Source organism: Cervus canadensis, chromosome 6, assembly GCF_019320065.1.
Source record: "Cervus canadensis isolate Bull #8, Minnesota chromosome 6, ASM1932006v1, whole genome shotgun sequence".
NCBI lineage: Eukaryota > Metazoa > Chordata > Mammalia > Artiodactyla > Cervidae > Cervus > Cervus canadensis.
Window position 1 is genome coordinate 74,204,164 of NC_057391.1, and position 6,224 is coordinate 74,210,387.

The 6,224-nt window shown below is 50.4% G+C and overlaps 1 protein-coding gene across 8 annotated transcripts in view; it reads right to left on the bottom strand.

Annotated features, from left to right (window-relative positions):
- The window catches only part of TMEM229B (transmembrane protein 229B), a 40,088-nt gene extending 39,583 nt beyond the window's left edge, over positions 1-505 (bottom strand). For 7 of the 8 annotated variants that reach the window (XM_043472345.1, XM_043472346.1, XM_043472331.1 and 4 more), the window contains exon 1: positions 26-354. The gene's annotated coding sequence lies outside the window, so the exon portion shown is untranslated. The other variant, XM_043472340.1, reaches the window with a different exon arrangement.
- Between the last annotated feature and the right edge of the window lie 5,719 nt (positions 506-6,224).

A 6,224-nucleotide genomic window follows, 5' to 3' on the forward strand; every position in this document is an offset into this window, starting at 1 on the left:
CTCTGCGGGCATCGAGGGCACCTACCGGTGCGGGGCCGGGATCGCGAGCCGGGGCAGGGCAGGGCCGGCCGCCTGCCGGGCGCAGGTGCGGCCAGGAGCGCCGTCTCCCGGGCTCGCTCCCGCTCCTCCTCCCGCGCCGGGACTCGGGGCGCTCTCCTGCGCCGCCTGCTCCCCGCCCCCACGCCCGGCGCTCGGGCTCCCCCCGCGCCGAGTTGCCGCTGCCCGTGCCTCCCCTACGCCGCCGGCCCTCCCGCGCCGCGCCTAGTCCCGCATCGTGTGTAGGCGTCCGCCGCGGCGCGGGGGTCGGAGGGCAGCGGCCGCCGCTGCCCGGGCCGAGCGGAGCCCCCGGCGGCGGCGGCGGCACTCACCCATAGTATGGATGCGGTGCAAACTGCACATGCTCGCGTCTGACAGGCGCTCTGCCTCCGGCCCCGCTTAACTCCTTGCTCGCCCGTTCACCGGCTCGCCCTCCGGGTTCGCGGCCCGGCCAACTCCTTAGCCCCTCCCCCGCCTCCGGGAGTCGGTTGCGCCCCGGGCGCCTGGAAATGCGCCCCCGGGTTCCAACCGCGGCGCGCCGGGCTGCAGTGCAGAGCTCCTCCGCCCGTCCGGCCCCTGCACCCCGCCTGCATGTAAGGTGTCTGAAGGAGCCCCGAGGAGAGCACCCCTCAGCTCCCCGCTTGTAGGAGTTGTGGGGGTACAAATTCCACTGTGGGTATCCTGTGGGTACCAGTTCCCCGAGGGCCACGGTCCGCATGGCACTGCAGACCCACTAGATGCCAGCACTGTGTCTTGTGTTGTCCATTCGTTGAAATAGGCCTGCAAGGTCGGTTTTATTATCCCCACTTTCAAGATGGAAAAACTGAGGCCTGTGGCAGTTAAGGAATCTACCTAATGCAGAGCCTGAATTTCCAAGGTTGACAATTTGGTTTATACCACAAAGATTAAGCAGATGTTCTTTCTTAAGTCAGTTGGGATCCTTCTATTGGAAGGTGGAAAATAATGGATGTCATCTAGAAAACCTGGAGATTCTGGTATGTGGATCAGTGGGAAATCCCTGACAGGAGGGCCAGAACTTGAGACAGGCCCCTCAGGTGGGCCCTAGGTCCTGCAGAAAGGCTGGGAGGGAGTAGGAAGGCAATGCAACTCCAATCCCTACATCAAGCCAGGGTTTGGTACAGGAGCTACAGCCAAGAGGAAAAGACATTTTTACGATTTCTAGTGCCCACTAGGATATCTCTTTGTCAATTATCGGCCCGGAGGGGGCACCCTTTGCTAATTCTCACAGGGACCCTATGTGTGCCAAGGCCTGATCAGAGAGGTCTGATGGCTGCTTCCCTGCTAGCCCTCACCCCCTTTTTAATCACATGCCACAGTGACAGAGAGTTCTCGGAGGTTCAAGGCAGCACAGAGTCTTCTAAGGAAAGGAACCATCCAGCCAGTCTCGCCCCACTCTGGATGAGAAGCTGAGCTGCTGTCCTAATCCGAAACTGTGGGTTTCTCAAGCCGGCAGAGGAAGTGCACTGCCACATGGTGCCAATGGCCAGAGCTCTTGGCTTCCCTGAGTTAGTTTTCTCTCTGAGATGGAGGTAGTAAGGCCTGGGTCATAAGTAGATTGTGATGACCCAGTAACGAAATGCATGTAGCGTCCTCAGCACAGGAGGCCTTCCATAACAGGAGAGTATTTTCTGCTGAGGGTAAAGCAGGGCTGGGGAGAAGGGATCAGGGCTACAGTGAAGCCGTGGGTTGTCCTAGGACACTGTCAGAGAGGCAGGAGACAGGCCCCTCTCAGGAACACCTTGCAAGAAGATCCTGCAGTCAATCTGGCAGCAAAGCCCACCTGCTGAAGACGGACCTCCTTGGCGCCCCCTTGCCTTGGAGTCCGGCTCTGCTCTGGTTTTCTATCTCTGGCTGGTGGCTGATTCCACTCCCTTCTGGCTCAGGGAGGCAGCATTGTGCAGAAGAAAGCATAACGGGCTGTTCAGACAGAGGATCTGAATTGGGGGTGATTTATCCCTTAGGTACAGGGCAAGGCTGAGCATCCACAATATTTTTAGGGCCCATAAAATTTTCTGAGTTTCTTTTAAACTCAGAGGCAAAAAATAAACTTTGAGGTCAAAGAAAAGGTTTTCCTATATAATTTTAGTTTAGAAGCCATAGTGTATGGAAGCCAAGGGACCAGTTACAGAAAATAAAAGAAGGAAGAGTTAGGAACTAAAGCCCAAGATTTGGCGTCCGTCAGTCTCTATCCAGCTCTCCCACGGACTTCACTCCGTCATCTGGGTCTTCCTCATTCCGAAATTAGGAATCATCTGTTCCTAACAAAAATATATACAATGCCTTACAGTTGACTTATCTCGTTTCTTGGATTTATTATTAATCCCCATCTTATAAATGAGGAAGCCAAGGCTCAGAGAGATTATATGGCTTGATCAAGGTTATGTCGCTAGTAAAAGTGGAATGCAATTCAAACGCAAGTCTTCTGGCACTCTGTCCAAAGTCCTTTCCATCTACACGCCAAGTAAGATCAGGTGTATATAGGACAGAACTGCCTGCTGCAGAAGCAGACCTAAAAATAACATCTGTAATAGTGAGTGGGTCCCCTGGCTTTTCACCCAGGGAATGCTGAGACATACGTTCATTGTTGTGAGAATGGGTAGAGAGGGTGACCCTGGGTGAAGGGAGGCACTGTATAATGGTTCTAGTGATTCAAGTACAGATTCAAGGTGGAGGGCCATGGGACAAACCAAGCCCCACGGCACTAACACACACACCAGAGGATACCAGCCCCTTTTCTGACTTCTTGTCTTATCCGAGCAACCTGGCCCTGAGTTCAGACTCCACATCCTAGTCAGGCATCTTAAGGCAGTTTATTTAACCTTTCTGAGCCTATTTCCTCATCTGCAAAATGGAAATGGCAATAAAACTCAACTCCATGGCTGTTGCAAGCATAAATAAAGATGATGAACACATACAGAGTTTGAAGTCCCTGCCATCACAGGCATTTAATGATCGTTCTTTTCACATCTCTCTTCTACCACCGGGTAGGGAAAAAGAGAGTCTTACAAGTGTCTTTGTAGTCTCTAAAGTACCTTGAAAATGTTAGGTCCTTAACCATATATTCTGAAAGACAAGAACTTTTCCGCCCTTCTGCAAAGCAAACCATCCATAAAGTGGTAGCTCTTGTCCACCATAAGACATTTTCTTGAGGACTTTCAAGGGGAACCAGAAAAACTTCTGCATACTTGTTAGAGAGGGTTGGTTTCCTGGGGGTTGCCCTCTGACCACAAGTCAGGAGACATGTTGCTCAAGAGGGTGATTTCAGCGAAGGGGCTGGGCCAGCAGCCAGAGCAGGAAGGACTTAGGAGGGGACCGAGGCGTGGAAACTGGAGGCCAAGAGATAACCGTGTATGGCCTGTCACAGAATGCTGTGATAAGAAAAAGAGAAGTGAGGTAGGGTGGAGGAAGCGCTGAAGTCAAAGGCTATCTTGAGTTTGGAGTTATTTGGAAGAGCTTAGCAGGAAAACGGGCTTCCCAGGTGGCATTAGTGATAAAGAACCTACCTGTCAATGCAGGAGACACAAGAGACACAGATTGGGAAAATCCCTGGGTGGGGAAGATCCCTGGAGGAGGGCCTGGCAACCCACTCCAGTGTTCTTGCCTGGAGAATCCCATGGACAGAGGAGCCTGGAGGGCTACTGTTCATAGGGTCACAAAGAGTCGGACACAGCTGAAGTGACTTAGCAGGCACGCACGACAGGAAAATAATCTGGGTGAGAGAGACCTGGAGAAACCCCCCAGGGAACCAGTCTTCCCTTACAAGCATACAGAAACCTTCCTGTTCTCTTTGAATGTCATTATGAAATTACTTGAGGTAGACAGGCGCTACTGCTTTATGGATGGTATGCTTATGGTATGCAATGGAAGGGCAGAAAATTTCTTGTTTACCAGAAGATACGGGCATGGTCGAGGCAGTAAGAGAGGAAGACAAGATCTGCTGGAGTCTGAAAATGGGGTGGGAGGAGGAATCTGTTTGTAACAGCCTTTTTTTCAAATAGGAAGGAAAGAGGCATAAAATTTAGAGGCATAAAGAGCCTAACTGGAAGGAATATGAAGCTGGAACTTTTAGGATTCTTTGGTTGCAAGTAACAGAACCCAACTTTAGCTGTCTAAAAGGAATTTATTAGCAGGATACGATCAGATGGCTCACAGATTTGGAAAGAATGCTGGCAAAACAGACTTGAAAAGGCTAGGACCAGGACAGCTTTGGGAGCCCAGGGAATTGGAAGAAACTGAGAGCCTCCTGGGCTCTGCTGCCAGAACAATGGGACTTCAATTATTTTTATCACTTTTATCTGCTCAAGTGTAAGGGTTAAGTTGGTTAAGTTTACCTAAGTTGAGTCTTGTATCTACCGCTCGGCCAGAGAAAGGCCAGGAGTATACCCTGATGTAAGCTCCACCAACGCCCCACATCACAATTCAGAGGAAGACAGAGAAATTGAAGTGCTGTTACCCCAAGGGAGAGAAAGGCTGGTAGGCAGTCCCAGAAAAGGAGATGTCCACGGTATATGGGGGAAGCAGCACAGGGACTGTGCACTTGACTCGGGGCCCCATTAAGTTCTCAGTTAGGAGAGAAGGTGAAGGGAGAAAAGTACTGGGACAGGGAGGCCTAGATTGCTGACTAAAATCACTGCTCGCTCTAGGGTGGGTATCGAGCTGGAGATAGGCCAAGATTTTCGGGACTTTGCACAGCTATGAGCTGTGCTCAGAAATGGATGAACTATGATAGGAAAGCAGGCGCAATGGGTTATTAAGGATGTCCTTGAATGTTTGTTAAATGCTTCTGAGGGGTGGGAAAGTGGTACCAGAGGAGGGCTGGGAGGCATCAGGCCCCAGGGAAATGGTCAAGTTGACTACAGGTTTATCAGAAGGTTTTCTATTCACATGTCCATGTGGGAGAGGGGTTTGTGTACTTTCACCGAGCTCTCAAAATAATGTATGTTCCTACTTTAGGGATCTTTAAAAGTCATGTCCTCTTTTTTTTTTTTCAGTCATCAAAAAGAAAATGCAGTGGATAAGAACTATGCAGTATTCATGAACACCTAGAGCCTGAAAATGAGGAACTTACTATATTCTGTGATAATGTGAATTCATCCATAAAGCATTAAGACATTAATGTGTGGGCACTAAGATAGCCCAGAAAATGAACGCAGGTTCATGAAACCAGCAGTAAATTAAGGGGTGGGGGAAGGCCAACGCTCAAAGAAATCAAAGCGAGAATATGAACACACATGGGAACTACACAACTTCATAGTCGTTAAGTGTGAGTTTAACTGTGACGGTGGTAAACTGGAGGAGGGGGGAGGCTAGAGTTGATTATGAAACTTGGGAATCATGGGGAGAGCTGTCCCCATCCCCAGCTGCTCTCATTTCCGACTCAGCAGTCAGCCCAGGTGCTGGGCAAATTTGAAAGAATTTCTGCCCTGGAAATTAGAAACCAAACTCCAAGCTAGTCACCTCCCCTCCGTGCCTCCCTCTGCCAGGATACAAGGAGCTGAGTCGTCTGAGGAGGGACAAAGGAGTATTGTTAAAGCAAGCCTGGTTAAGAGAAGGCTTTGCAACTAAAAGCTTTTATGCTGCTATCTAAGCCCTTCTGCCTGGGGCGGGGGGGGGGGGGGGGGGGGGGACTCTGTGTGCCTGTCCCAACTTCACTAGATCAGTTCAAAGAGAAATTTCAGCCTGGAATTTTTGATTGCAGAAGGATAGCTTGGGACTTGGCAGCATTAATAGGTTAAGAATGTCTATCACAACATCTCATCCAAGACCCAGTTCCTGGTCCCACTAGGTCCTGAGATGGGTTAGAGTGGGATAGTCCTTTTTTTTTTTTTTTTTAAGATTTGAGTTAAAGAAGTTGTCCTATAGGAGCTGACTGAGAGGCAGCCCAGCTTGGGGGTGAGAGTAGGGGTAGAGGGGTGGGGGTGTTGGGACTATACTACCTAGGGTAGGATATAACCTGTATCAATTCTTTTCACCCTCTTTGTCCTGCCCCGTGTAGAACTCTGCCACCTCCAGGAAGGGCTGCACAAGGAGCAGGAGGGGTGGATGATCTCAGAGATTCCATCTTGTCTGAGACATGAATTCAGGTGAGGTGTCCCATTAGTCTCAGATGCTCACTAATTAATAAGTTTTATATCTAATCTCTTCTCTGGTACTGTGCTGTCATGAGG